At 40.0% G+C, this 15409-nt stretch overlaps 1 protein-coding gene across 3 annotated transcripts in view; it reads right to left on the reverse strand.

The window, feature by feature from the left end:
* Positions 1-15409, reverse strand: part of BLNK (B cell linker) — a 107242-nt gene that overhangs the window by 55650 nt on the left and 36183 nt on the right. The window lies entirely within an intron of this gene.

Below are 15409 nucleotides of genomic sequence, written 5' to 3' on the forward strand. Positions count from 1 at the left end.
CTGTGGGAAGATGTGCCAGCACTGCGCTGCGGGGATGAAGAGCCGAGGGGAAACGGAGGGTTAGCAGTAGACTGTCACATGCTGCCCGGGAGGATTTTGTGCTTGATCATATGGGTTGAATGCAAATTTGTGGGACTTGGTAGCAGGCCAAAAGAGCACTCAAACTCTATTGTTTAAAACGATGCCATTTTAGACACAGTTTTGTTTCCCCTTGATTTCTATTTCAGTTGATACACTGCCTACTTAACTTGCTGTTCAGTGTCCCATAGCTGGTGTTTGGAAACCATGAGATTATGGAACATTATTTCTCATGACATTCTCTGTATTTACTACTTACTGAGTGCTGTAAACAGGTGAAACACTGCTGCTTCGTGTTTAAAATAATACATCTCTCTGTTTTCCAAGCATTGCTCTCAGACTGTCATTAACTAGTCTATCGAATGGATTTTTTTTCCTTTTTCCAGGATGCATATAAGCTGTTTTAAACTAGAAAACACTACTTGTTGAGGAAAACTTACATGTGGGCATTTAGCTGTGTCTTAGCAGATGAAAGGAAAGTACTTTTCTGTCCCAAGTATTTTTTAAATAGTACTAATCTTCAGAAGTTTTAGTCTCACTGTGGGTCAAGTGGCTCAATGCCACAGTGTTAATTTTGTAAGACTCCTATCAACTGCCCTAGAAATCTTAAAGTTTTAATCTGTTACCACTTTGGATACTAAATGGCATATTAAAAGTAGTTTATATAGTACAGTTGTAGGCGAGGCATTTAAAAATGCAACTCTAAATTTAATTGAACAGGATTTAGGTTTGACTTTAGGCTCACTGGAGAAGACAGGCCGTACGTGCAGGGATGTACGGCAGGGCAGGCAAAGATGTGAAAACTGTAAATGTAGTAGGATTTTCTCATAAAGGGGCTTCTGAACAAACTTATTTTAGCACCTGCGGAGAAAATGTGTTTTATTTCTCTGGGGACAAACCCACTGTGTAAAAAGCTGCACTTCTGCTTTTCAGTTTTACTGTCTTCTGTTCCACATGCACACAGAAACACAAAATTTGCTCCTTCAGACAGGCTAATTATTTATTGTTAAACTGAAAGCGTTGGAGGACAGATTGCCTTAGAGGCAGTGACCTGTGTTGAAGCCAACTGACAGCTACAGTGACTCTGAAGAATAGTGCTGCTGCTTGGTCTGCAAATCGTATCCCCTTCCAGCAGTCAAGAGATACTTGTAACTTGCCAGCTTTAATCTAGCTCTGCTCCTAACCTCGGAAGGGAGGGTGTAGGGGCATGGGCTTCTTTGCAGCTGAGCAAGCCACTCTTGTCTCTAACTTTTTTCTGGGGCTTGTATACCCTGCTCTCCCTCCTCCTCATCTCTTGCTGCAACTGGCTGAAATCTCAGACAAGTTTTCTTCCCTGCCCGCCCTGCTGTTTGGGGTGTGGGTTTACTCTAGAGGGTACCCGAGAGGCCTTAGTGACGTGCTTAGCCGAGGGGGTTATTTGGCCCTGGCACTGAGAATGAGGCTTGCACGAGGCAGAAGAGAATGGGGGAGGAGAAGCGTTTTGTGTCCTTCCTTTCTGCGTGTGCCTACTGAGCATCAGTCAGGATTCAGACATAGGTAGTGAATGGTCTAAATATGTGTCTCTGCTGACAAAATTGCTGTGTATACTCACACAGACAAAAGGCTGCACGAAGTTTTCAAATTTCAAAATGAAAAGGTGTCTTAAAATGAGGTTATTTTTGTATAGGCCTGATACTGTTTACACATACCATGATTCCTTCAGTACCTGGAAAATGCTGAAAAACCAATAGTTTTTAAACCACTTCTTTCCTGCACTGGCCTGCAGTACATAAAGCCAAGGAAAACAGCTGGTGCATCTTTTCTCTGGCACAATTTGGTAATCTGCACTGCTTCACTGACCATAATAATTGCTGTCTGAGCATTTTCCTGTTCCTGCTTAGGAACAGGAGAACTACTTTTGTCTGTAGTCTTTTCTGTTTTCATGTGTTTCCTTCTCCTTAAGACTGCTCTCTTCTGTTTCCTGGATAACTGGGATTGCCTAACGCTATGCTCTGGGAGCAGAAATGTCACTGAACAGAAAAAGTTCCGAAAGTCCTTCTCACCCAAAAGTATAGTGGATTTGAAATACTGCTTCAAAAAAAGACAGTGAAGTGATCAAGGTGACGGGGGACTTTCCAAAGAAATAAATTATTACCTTATTAATTAAAAAAGCAAACTACTATTTGAAATAATGACAAGATGACATTTTATGACCAAAGGTGCTATATGGCTGTAAAATGAGATAAAGAGTTTCATGGAATACTCTCTTCAGTGAAGAAGAATTGCTCAGATGTGTAACTATAGCCGTGAAATTCTTCTGTTGTCTAAGCTGCAAATTTTGTGAATTATTGCAAAGAATATGTTTGCACAGTTAGTAACTTTAATTGCATTAAGACTACCAGACTGTAGCAGATGACTACGAGTGCCACACTGTATGAGAGTGGGTTATTATTTTTTATATATCCTATTTGGAAGCATTTATTGCTGTCGTACAGCATTTAAAAGAGCTGTTTCATAAGTTTGTGGTCATAAGAGCCTGCATCCTTCTACTCTCAGAGTATACTGGGAGAAAAGAATTCTACATTTAGTGTCAAACACTGGGTTTCAGAGTAACGGTTTCTACTTTTTTTGTCATCCCTTCAGATTTAAAATATAAAGGGAAGTCAGGGAGAAGTGAAAGAATAAAGTTTGATAGAAGTCTACATGTAAAGAAATGCAGATATGTAAATTTGAATATTCATTGTATTGCAGTAGCAGATAGTAGTCATTCTTAAACAATTATCCCTTTTCATTATGTTGTTCTAATAGAGAACAAGAAGAAGGTCACTGCATTGAGGAAATTACTATCTCAAATATTTTGGGATTAAAGAAAATGTCTGACTGGTAATTTAGGAATAATATACGTAAATGATAGTCTCACAAAATTTTTAATTTCTGGACACTGGTGGATTTTACCAACATCTGCAGCATGGATTTAGGTACTTAAACCTTCTCTGTGTTGTAGAGATATGCCTAAGTTTATGTTATACATTTGAAATTGTCCTGTTTGTTATTGCCACAATAATGTTAAGTGATTGATTAACAGACTGGTTTAAGACTGATTCCCTTTCCCAGGGAGGCATCACGGCATCAGCCTGACAATATTCAAGAAGCACTTGGACAACGCCCTCAGAGACACAGTGTGAATTTTGGGGTTGTCCTGTGCAGGGACAGGAGTTGGACTCAATGGTCCTTGTGGGTCCCTTCCAGCTCAGGACATTCTATGATTCTATGACGAGTGAAGACTGGATTGCTATGTGCTTTTTGTAATTTGAAATTGTTGACAAGGTACATATTATGTATATAACTTTTGCTATAAAATGTTCATATTAATTAGAAAATAGGAAGACAACAGTGATACAGTAGAGTCTTCCAGGGAGAAATTATTGGTTTTTAAGGTATCTCTTCCATAAAGGTTGTAATTTCTTTTAAGCTTAAGCCTTCCTCAAGGTTGGTTAACTTTCATCATTCTGTTCACAGGAAAATCTTCCCTTTTATGAAAAAAACTCCTCAAAGTATTATAAGCTTCTAAAGAAATGAGAGATTTCTGTTATTGTTCGTATTCCTGGTGGAACTGATACCACCAACACGTTCATGAATCAAAGTTCATAGTGTAAATTTATTTGTTTCAGCATGGTCCATTGAGGCGTTATACCAGCTCAGCGAGTGACGTATGGTTCAGATGCACGCATATAGAGGCACCCACCCACACTCATTTGCTCGTTCGTATCTTCCTTAGGCACCTGATGCAGGCAAATGTCACAAAAGTCATATGAATTAGTCCTTTCATCTGACCCAGGATTGCTTTACTTTAAGTAAATACTCAAGAATATTAGAGTAGGAGGAAATGCCATAATAAAGGAGCAAATTTTTGAGCTTGTATAGAATAAATTCTAAGCCTGCCCAGCTCTCTGCTGGAGCTGTGCCATGGGGCTGCGTTTCAAAATGTTGTTGGTGCATTGGTTGTGAGTGAACAACACTTCAGATCTGTACAGAAAGTGGGGCTTTCCCAGAAACTGGTGTTCCATCCCGTGGACTCTGCGAGGTACATGAGAGGTATAGATATATACTGCTATGTTGTGTTTGCCTTAGGCTGGTTGTGGACTATTTACATCTTTAATTCAGAAGAATTTATTCCCATTATTCATTGCGGCTAATGGAGGATCTAATATTATATTCACCTTGGTGACGATAGAGAAGCGTTGCTGGAAAGTCATCTGTAAGGTCTCTGGCCTGTGATCTGAAATTAGCTATATTTATTGTCTTTCAGTATTTTCATAGAGCTGCTGGGGGGGATGTTGTTTTTGGTTTGTCTTGGTTTTCATTTTTTTAAGCTAAAAACTAATAAAGTACCAATGTGACAGAGGTATATCATGCGTGTTTAGTACTGCTTTTGGATAAAAGCTGAAATTGTTTAAGTTTTGGTTTTATCTGTAATTTTCAATAAATCACTGGAAAGGGATTAGCTAGCAGAGAATACCTGTAAGACTGTCAGTGTGAATCATACTTTTATTTCTTTAAAAAGACAAATAATGACAGGAAATATTTGACTTCAGACTTTTTTCCAGAGTACATTTAAATCTATCTATGAGAGCCATACGTGGACAAAACCCACCTAGTTATGAATAATTTCTTAAACTTTATTTGTACCAGTAATATGAAAGGAATATAGCTTGTAGTTCATGCTGACATCTCAAGCAATACAAACAATCCTTTTACTTCTGTGATCTTGAACTGTAATATCTATTCATTAAAGCATCAGCATGGATATGCCTTATATTCCCATGTATTTCTTCAGAATATTATTGCTTTAGCCGAAGGAATGAGATAAGGAAGATGTATACTGATAAATGTAATTAATTATATCAGCCAGATCAGGGATTTAGAAAAGGATCTGATTACTTTTATGAAATGTATGGTAAGGCAAATTAACTGACATGGTAAGATATTTTTAGGTTATTGCCTGTATTCTGAGAGCTTTGTAAAATAATAAAAAGCCATGAAACTGGGCAGTGAGGAACTAAATAGGAGAAATGACAGAGCTGTGGTAGCAGGTGTCTGGGGAAACTGAAGTGCCAGAATTGTGAAGAAGAAACTGAGACTTAATGCTCTGTCAAGGATATCATTGGAGAGTACCTAAAATGTGCAATGGCAGTGGGTAGAGGAAAATGGAAAACAGGAAAGCTAGTGTGAGAACTGTAAAATACATAAAATCACATTTTTTCCCCTCAGAACTCTTGACTATTAGTAACAGAAGGAGTTTGTCAGACTTTGAAAAATCAGGCATGGCTTGTGGAAGAATAAAAGAAAATAGTTTTTTGAAACAGATCATGCAATACTGTTCCATTATAATTTTTAACATCAGTCTCAGTCCAGACTAAGTCAGCTTTGGGCAGGGAGCCTGAACTGCCTCCCTGTTCCGGAGAGTGTCCTTTCATCCCTCTGTCCTCCAGAAGGTTGATAAAATAACCTGCAAGGGGTGGTTTGAGTAGTTCTAAACTGTAACATGCTGCAGGGAAGCTGCATATACTGCTGTTAGCATGGCAGGAGATTGTCCATAATCCCACCTGAAAACACCCCCTCTTCAAGAATTCAGAGCATTTCTGAATTTTACTTCTAAAAATTGTAAACAAACATTGAGATTGTGAAGTCAAAGTGTTTACACCGTGCGGTGGAGTACGGTGCCAGAGCGGTTGACAACTGAGCAGCCTCTGGAACAAGATGCAGTGGAGTTGCACCACGAGACAAGACATTTCAGATTGTGTGCAGCACCCAGTGGTGCAGCTTTCCTGCTTCTGGCAGCTGAGCAGCTCCTGTGCTTGGTGCTATCTCCTCAGTCCCTACACTGCACCCACTGCAAGGGTACAGACACTCTCAACCACTGAAAATTAGAGAAAGCTAGCATAGAGGTTGCCTGTGACTCTTAATTTCATAAATAAGTGCATTATGATACTGTCTGTATTTAGGTGGTTACAGATGATCTATTCAGAGAGGCTCTCTGATGCTCTAAATGATTCGTTGATGAGTGTTAATACCATCCGTTACGTAGATATGCATAAGTAGCATCAGGCCAGCATCCGTGGTGTTACTAAGGTAGTTCTGCATTCCTCACATATGTGTTGCTCTTGGAAAGGGAGTTTATGAGGAAGGGGCTATAAAGAGGTATTTATTTGCATGCTGAATGCAATTTCTGTGTTTGTTCGGGGCAAATCTTTGGAATATACGTTTTTGGCAAGTTCGTTCATTCTATGGGTTGCCGCCTGTAGCAGTGGAGGCTATTGGGTTTCAGGTCTTGAATTCTGCTGCACAAAGGGCTGCTGTGGCATTCCTACCAACAGCACTTCATCTTTTGCCAGACCAGCTGTGCTGAACAGCCTCTCCTGAAGCTGTTTCAGGTGACTGGTTGCTACAGCACCAACTGTCTGGCTTGCAGCTGCAACAGACCCTGCTGCCACAGTCCCTTAACTTCTCCTTGCAGCTCATCTTGTAACTTCTCTACCCTGCTTGTCAAGCTGACCCCATTTTTAAGCACTGCATTTTTCATGGCTGAGTATCTTATCTCAACCATCTACCTGTTCTCTTTTCATTTCTGAATTCAAGAAAGTCTGAATGAAAGGGCTTAATATTTTCCTTCATTATCTTAGAGATACTGCGTAGACCACCTGCCATCACAGCACAAACGTACGAACTAATGAATGAAGTTCTGCGTGCTTATACAAAAGCAAAAAGAGGTTACGTTTTCACTTGTTTTCACAGGGGCTAGTTTAAATCGAGAAGAATGAAATGCCTCTCCTGCAAAGAGCATAAATATGTGTTGATAACACACTGTAAATTAAATATTGTATTTCTTTCAAAAGCTGAGAGGACCCCAGTTTGGAGACTTGGAGCAAAATGAGCCAAGACATCTGCTCTGTTTTCTGCCCAGTGTGTACTTGAGCTGGGGCACATGTGGAATTCTGCTAAAATGAGATTGTAAATTAATAGTCCTTCACGCTTCATTGCTTGAATGAGCCAGAAGTTATTTTCTTCTGAGTTTTGAGTCCCAAGTGCAGCACTTTCTGACTACCAAATATGATTTTCTAAAAAGGAAGAAAGACCAGTGAATCGAAACTACAACAACCTCTTCTCTGTGGTCTGGCTAGAGCCACGTAATAGAGAAAAGGAAAGAGTATGAACTGACATGGTGGAGGGAAAAGATCCTGTCCAGATATATGATGGTGGTGAAGAAGCAGTTTGTGATTTGGGCAACAGCTTCTGGCTTCGTGTACAAACATAAGCAGGTCAATTGGGTCTGTGTCTTAAAGAGGTGACGTGTTTCTTTGATTTTTGGTTTCCAACTTGAGTTGCTCTGCAGCTATATAGGCTGGTCTAGAGTACCAACAAAGATAAATGTTTCTACTGTCACTAAAACTGAGTGGGATTAAGCTGACTGTTACAGACCTGGCTCTCCCTACAGCTGGGCCAGCATATGCTTTTTTCCCCAGAGGCTGGTCTACTCTTGCTCTTCAAACTGTTATCAAAGAGTCTGTGATTTATCTTGCTTAACATCCCTAAAAATGAGCATAATGTTTCCCATATTAAAGAAACATTTCTATAATTTTACTGTTAACACCCACACCAACCCCCCAGCCCCCAAATGGCATTCCAAAGATGGCTGAGCCCGGTAGGGTACCATGAAAGGAGATTGGGCAAGGTTGACTAATTATAAAATTTTCTAATTTAGAAGTTGTCCTGAACAGGCTCCAGAACAGAGAGTAATGGAAAATCATGGGGCTAAAGAAGAGGAGGAGGCTCTGGAGACAGTTCTAGGCTTGTACTGCTTTATATATTATATATACAGACAGAAGCCAGCTAAGACTGCAACCTCTGTGTGTCACTCTGTATTTTCCTAAACGGGATAGGGAGGATAAAATATGCCATGGAAGATACTCAGATAACTTGAAACTGGTTTCCGTCACAGCCATTAAGGGTTTTGGGAAGAAAAATCGGAATTTCCTCTGACATCTTCATATCCTATCAGTTCTTTGGTGACCTCCAGATAATATCAACTGGTATTTCAACTGTTTGAGAATGGGATTCTTTTTGGTAAGGAAGGGTGGGAAAAAGGACAAAATTATTTTCTTTCATTAGGGTTTCTGGATGCAATTTTCATTAAAATGGAAAAAAACTCCAACTCTGACAATGTATCTGTATCCCTGAGGCATTCCTTATCATTGCAATAGCAGTAATTTAGCCTAACAGTAGGATGTGCATAAAGAAAGCCTTTTGTTGTATATCCTTTCTACTCAGTCCAGGGGCAGGAGTATAGCGCGCAGAACCACAAGAACTGAAACACTGCCAGGTTAGTTTCCACTTTAACCAAGCTGCAATACTGTAGCGTGGCAACATCTGAACTGCCACGATTGCTATTTGGAGACTAGTAAGACCTCAGCAAATGTTTGGATATGGGGACTTGATCAGAAAATAGAAACTTGTATTTTTGGTTTATTTTTGTGTATTTTCAACTTCTGAGGGAACTGTATTGTTACTACTTGTTTCTTTTTCAAAGATTAAATGCTCTTTTATTTAAAATCTCTAGTGACTTCCAATGATTCTTGTATACAGGTGTCTGTTTTCTCTCTATAAACTCTGCCAAATGTAGTTGCTAGATACATCTTTATTTTTGGTAACAAAGACAGGCTTGTAATCATGGTTAGTTCCTGTTAACTTTACTTAGTATCTTTATACAACAGCAGCTGAAGAAATTGTTTAGTGAGAAAGGCCACTCAAGTAGGGGCTTTTTAGACATCGTGTTTGCTTAAAATATCCTTAATTTAAAAGTTTAAGCGATGCTGCAAGACAGGTAAGGCTGTTGCCTAAGTACTGCATCTCTGAGTTTGTCTTAACTGTGAACTATAAGCAGATGGTGGGCTGACAGGGGGCAAGTCTGTGTCCAGTTCTGGGCCTCCCAGTTTAAGAAGGACAGGAAACTGCTTGACCAAGTCCAGCGGAGAGCTACCAAGATGCTCAGGGGACTGGAGCATCTCCCTTATGAGGAAAGGCTGAGAGACTTGGGTTTGTTCAGCCTGGAGAAGACTGAGGGGGGATCTTACCAATATTTATAAGTATCTAAAGGGTGGGTGTCAGGGCAATGGGACTAGGCTCTTTTCAGTGGTGCCCAATGACAGGCCAAGGAACAACGGGCACAAGTTGGAACACAGGAAGTTCCACCTGAATATGAGAAAAAACTGCATTCCTGTGGGGGTGCCAGAGCAGGGGCACAGGCTGCCCAGAGAGGCTGTGGGGTCCCTTCCCTGGAGACATTCACCCCCCGCCTGGATGCGGCCCTGTGCCCCTGCTCTGGGGGTGCCTGCTCCAGCAGGGGGTGGGACGGGGTGAGCTCCAGAGGGCCCTGCCAACCCCTACCAGTCTGTGATTCTGTGATTCAGAGTTGCTCATGTTCTAAGAGCGATACTGCACAGGACTCAACATAAGGTGACATACATTACTCTTCAGCTGAACATGCTGCTAGCTTGAATGCCTTCTGTACTGGGTTTGGTTTTCATCCCACCTAGAGCACGATTAATGTAATTCTACCTTGCATCTCCATGTCCAGTTTAGAAAGATTGTTTGAAGATGTCTTCTGTGTGGTTGCAGTCGTAGGAGAATGTGATGTACTGAAATAGTTTCTCCTGTGTACAATTTTCTTTATGCACTATTTTCAATGTAAAACAATGCATAAAATACAAATTCAATGTTTATCTGTGGAAAAGTATCAAATGTTATTGGACTTATATAGTGGACAGCATATTTTGCCAAGATAAACTATCATAAATTTTTGGCAAATCTCAAATATATGGCAAAGCTTGGTTAGAAGGTTGGATGGGATTTCCTTAGTACCAAGAAAAATGCCCAGTTATAGATTCATAGTTTTGGAATGTGTCTGTCTGAGTTCTCCTTGACGAGGTACTTCTTTTGACATGGAGCTGAGATGCAGAAGGTGCTATGATTAAACTGCAGTCTCAGGTTCAAATCCATGCAGTTTATGGTGGTGTCATGAGACTTTCAATGCTGTGATCTTTCCATTCTTTCATTGTTAAGCTTTGGCAAAACACTTCAAAAATTATTTCAGAATACCAGTTTGGCCTGGCTTTAGATCGAAGATAGCACAGTGAACTGTCTAGTTACAAGAGCAGAAGTGAGCTTCCTAGAAGAACTTGGAACACAATGTGCTCTTGAGGTGTGAGGGGAACTTTCCTCCTTCTCAAGTAACTGGTGTCGTTGCAAAAGCCTCAATTGCTCACTGCAGGATGAAAGAGAAACTGCTGTAATGCAAGTGTCTGTTGCCCCCTTTCTGCTGCAGGAGTGTAACAATCTCTGCTGCTGTAAAAGGAGGCAAGATGGTATTGCTTCGCTGAGCAAATATTTCCTAGATTCTCCTGTGAACAGGAGTGTATCCAGAATTATGTCTAATCAGCAGGCAATGGCTGCCTCTGTAAATATTTGATGCCTGAGTAGACCTTTGTCATAGCCTTTCTATGCTAAAAATGAGTAAATAATATATAAAAATATTATTTAAAGTCAAGTTCACTTCCTTCTTTTTTTCCTTTGGGGTGTATATAGCTACCAAGGGAGTGTCCTGTAGGATGTTCCTGTGACACTAGAGTGGTTATATACTGGAAGCCTCCTTTGGTCTTTTTCAGGTATCATTTTTATTGGGATGTAACTGTATGAAGAAGTATTTCTGAATTTGCAGCCCTGGCCTTTTCCAGTTTTGGGAGTAAGTGGAGATTTTTAAAGTGGCATTTAAGCTACATCAAATACTAAGGAAAGCAAGGAACTAAATCTGCATATTTAGACATAAAACATTCAACCTGAGTCAGCACTGGTATTTAAAGGATATAGGGTAATTAAAAATCCATTATGGTATTTCCCAAGGAAAGGGGAAAACCTTTCCTGCTTACTAAGTATCGGGACAGAAGTCATCTACCACCTTTGTTTTTTCAGCTTGGAGCTTTCTCTGGAGTGGGGAAAGTCCAAATACAGATTGTCACAAGACTCCTGTACCGCTGCATTTTGCTTAAGGAGGCAGCAAAAGCTCTTTGTCTTTATTATTTCTTAAGGAAACAGTCTAATTCTCACAGAAATCTCATTAATTATATTAGTATTTTTATTGGGGTTTGACTTCGGTTAGGTAAAGTAATCCTCTGAAATAAAAATATAGGTGCAAGAAATAAAAATAATTCAAAGTGAAACAGAAAGTATTATTTTGCACACTCTACATTTATTAAGAATAAACATAACAACAAGGCCTATGTAATGCCCCCTCCAAACAGGATTAGAAAATTCTCTACATGTGAAATTTGAATGTCATTGCAGTCTGTTAGAAGTCTACTGATTTATTTGTTGACTTCTCTTGTATTTTATTCTTAATTTTAACTGTTGTCTTAATGTTCATGCCTTCAATTTTCATGTCTTTTTAATGAAAAGTGAAAATGTAACAGAAGAAAATGCATTAGGCGTGCCAGTCTCTGAGACGATTCTTGCTGGAAGCATGAACAAGTTAAAATGCACTGAAGTGTCGACTAAATTGTTGAGAAAAGATGGGTGTAAATCTCTGCCATGAGTAGACTAGAATTAATTTTGCCAGTGGAAGCCTGCTTGCCCTTTGAACCGTTGTCCTCTTTTGTTGCCTGCAAGCCTGGGGTGGCCCCTCACAGCACAGAGCTCTGTCTGGCAGCTGCAGCAATGGCAGTTTTGGCCACTGCTTGGCCAGTAATCCCCCACAGTATTCAGATGTCCCCAATGCATGTAACTCCCGTGGCCCTGTGGCACCACCGCTACTGAATGGGACCTTGGGAAGCAAGTTACAGCTTTCACCTGCAGTGCAGTTGTACGGTTTCCCCTACAATTTTAAGTAAAGTCACCACAATTCCTCATGCTTTTCCATTATAACACCCCTGTGAGATAGGGAAATACTATTATTTCCACACTGCAGGTGGGAAAGGAAGCAGGGAATGCTAAAGTAATTTAGCTGAGTTTTCTTAGGCAAAGCAAGGTCTCAAATCCACACTTAGGCAATCCAGGTTTAGTGATTATTGGACACCATCACTCCAAAAGATTTTGCCTAACAAACTCTCTCCTGACCCAGCTGCAGAGGGGCTAAGAGGGGATCCAGGCCTTTGCACCTGCTGTATGGAGAACTTGTCCGTGGATTTAAATGTTGATAGCTGTGAAAAAAACTGAAAAGTGAATTTTCCACATTTGGTGTTCAACTTCCTTAATGAAGAAATAAAAGAAAAATGTCAAGCGGAGGGGGGAGAACGAAAAAGGAGATAATGTGTAATGTTCCTAGTTCTTGCAGTTTGAATTATGCAAGTGCAGACATTTCAGGTGGAACATCTCAGCATTATAAACGTACTTTCCTGATATGTAACATCTCTGACAATTGAGAATTTATTCATATGTCTCAGGAAAAGGCACCTGCTTTGCTTGGAAGGCAAGGATGAAAAATTTCAGCTGGAGTTGTTAAAAATTATGAACAAATGAGAAATAGATGTTAGAAACTAATCTAGAAATCAATCTTAATTACAGAACACTTGGTTTATGAATAGCAATTTTTCCTGCATATACTATAAATTCCTGGTAAAATAAACTAGTAACATTTTTCACAGCAGAGAAGATTAGTAGATGTTTATTTCAGGAAAACGAGATCAAATGCTGCCCACACCATAATTAAACAAAGCTTGTCATTATGTGTTCCTTGTCACAGCTCACTTATTATCCAAGATCTTCCATAACTGCATGTTGCTATATACAAATGGTAAACTCAAGACTTGACATCTCGTACCTAATTTGCCAGTGACTTTGTCTCATTTACCTAGCAATCCAACACAGCCAGAACAGGCTTCTGAATTTGCACATGTGATAGAGAGCACTGATTTTGTGATGAAAGATTCCAGTCCTAACTTTGGAAAACAGTTCCCAGACCTCATGAGGTGAGAGCGAAATTTATTCTGAGTTTGATTTGGGATGAATTTCTAATCACATTAGCTATAAAGACGGCCTTTTAATTTCACGGTCCCTGGGAAAGTTGCAAGGATTGTGAAACAACGTCTGCATAAACATCTGATACCGTAAGTCTTGGACTATCTACACTGAGGTGATTAGGTTGTAATTACATTTCTTTCTCAAGATGTGCTTCCAAATTATGGATATTTATAACTGAGTTATAGCTTATATGCCAGTTTTGCTGAATACAGTTATAAATACCTATCTTATTTGGACTGCTTATTAAAATGTTAAGTAAAGATAGCAAGACAGCATGTTTGGAAAGCACTTGAGGTCCAGTATTCTGAAATATCTGTGGTATGAGGTTGACTTTGATATCTGTGCTTTCTTAAAGAGTGCTCCTGAATGTAGTGGGAAATTCTATATAGTGCTACTCCTGCCATAAATTTTAACACTGAATAAATGAACCCATGACTGTAGTCAGTGGGATGTTTGAGGCTTCTCTGATGGGAACTATCTGGAAAGTGCTGTTGTACTGCCATTCTTGAGAGCGAACTTGTTCGGTGTTTTTGGGTGACCCCAGGCTCTCAGGGCGAGAGTGTATCAACTGAGTCTGCTGTGTGGAGTGAAAAATGCAATGGTGCTTCCACAGGAGGAAGGGCTTTAAGCAGAGCTCAAGATTTCATCATGATGTCAGAACTGTTGAAAACATATAAACCTGTGAGAGCAGTTTGTTGCACAACCCTGGCAGGTAGCTCCAGAGGCCGTTTGGACTAGTGCCTTGGTATTCTGCTGTCCCGTGTTTGAGAGCAGCACCTCTCTTCTGTTATTTTTTTGGGAAGTAGGGAAGGAAATCTGTCATTATTTCATCTCAGGGATAGGATAGGACACCAGTAGAGGTTGCACATTGATAATGTCACTACTATATTCAGTAGCTGCTCAGAAGCAATCTAGGTAGACCTGTGGCTTTAAGCGTTGATGAGAACTAGTTCACATCAGGCTGTCATTAAGCCAATGCTAATTGAATTAACAGAGTATAATAAGGGTCTTCATAAAAACTCTTGTGCAAAACCAGAATTACTATGATAAATTCTTCCCAGAGAAAACATTTTGTCTTTTTTTGCCAGTTATCTTTTAGAGAACAGGTATAGTATTACTAGAGGGAAAAGAGCCTTCCACTGAGTTAGTGCAGGTATTTGGTGCAGAAGTCAGGAAAGAATGCCGATGCACAGCTGCAGATTGCTCCTGGTACAGCTGTGATGGGATTTCTAGCCGAATGTAGAATAACTGCACGTTGTAGTTCACAGAGCATTTGTAGCATTCTAGGCTCAAAACTTTTCTTATGGAAAAGAAGAACACCAAGTGTTGCACTAGTGAGAACTAGAGTGGGAAAGGCAAAGAGCTTTTGGTGGTGGCACATTGGGGGAACCTAGCTTCTGTCTAATGAAGCCCCATGAATAAACTTGCATTACAGGCAGAGACCTGAAGCACTGGCTGCTGCCAGGAGCAACACAGGATTTTGGTCCCACCTTGTCTGGCTATTACTATCTTTCTGTTTATCCTCAGTGTTTTGGTCCATTGGGGATTACCTGCTGTATGAACAGGCTTGAACAGGCCTGTTGATCTGGCTTAGGTGGATCAGTGTAGACCTTTCCCAGTTAAAACACGCAAACTGTTCGAGTGCTAGAAGCTCAGGCAATTTTTGCAATAGCAAGTAGTAAGATGTAAGAGCAACAGATTTTAGAGCGAAAGTTGGTGCTAGGGATGGGATATCCACAGTGTGTATTTCGGTTTTATTGCTTTGGACTTGATCTACTCTAGTTTTTTGTTTTATACTTGACAAAAGATTTCATATTACAAAATACCTTTGTCATTCCCATTTACAGTTTGAGAACCCGGCTCTCGAATGCCCCCATCAGTAGAAGTGCAACTCTCGGTCTCAGTTCACTAGATTTCTGTTTGCCCCAATACTGTGGTAGATCAGCTTCATGTATATCACAGAAATGGAGATCACACCCTTGGTTAACTTTATATTCATGCTCTCTACATTTTCTCTCAAAATGATGTCCCATTAGACTTAATTACTTTGCAAGAAAGTCTTTTGATATTTTCCTTACTCGTCTTGTTAACTATTAAAACAAACCCAGAAGAATATTAACTTATACTATCATTAAATTCTTATCAATAGGAATAGGATTTTAATTGGTAAAAATGCCTCCAAGTTCCTCTGGTTTCTTGCCAATAGAGTGGGATCCAGAAAACAATTCTGGTTTTGTAAATCAGGATAATGTTTTCCCAGATAGGGGAAAAAAAAGCTACATGG

This window comes from Phalacrocorax carbo, chromosome 12 (genome assembly GCF_963921805.1).
Source record: "Phalacrocorax carbo chromosome 12, bPhaCar2.1, whole genome shotgun sequence".
NCBI classification, from domain to species: domain Eukaryota; kingdom Metazoa; phylum Chordata; class Aves; order Suliformes; family Phalacrocoracidae; genus Phalacrocorax; species Phalacrocorax carbo.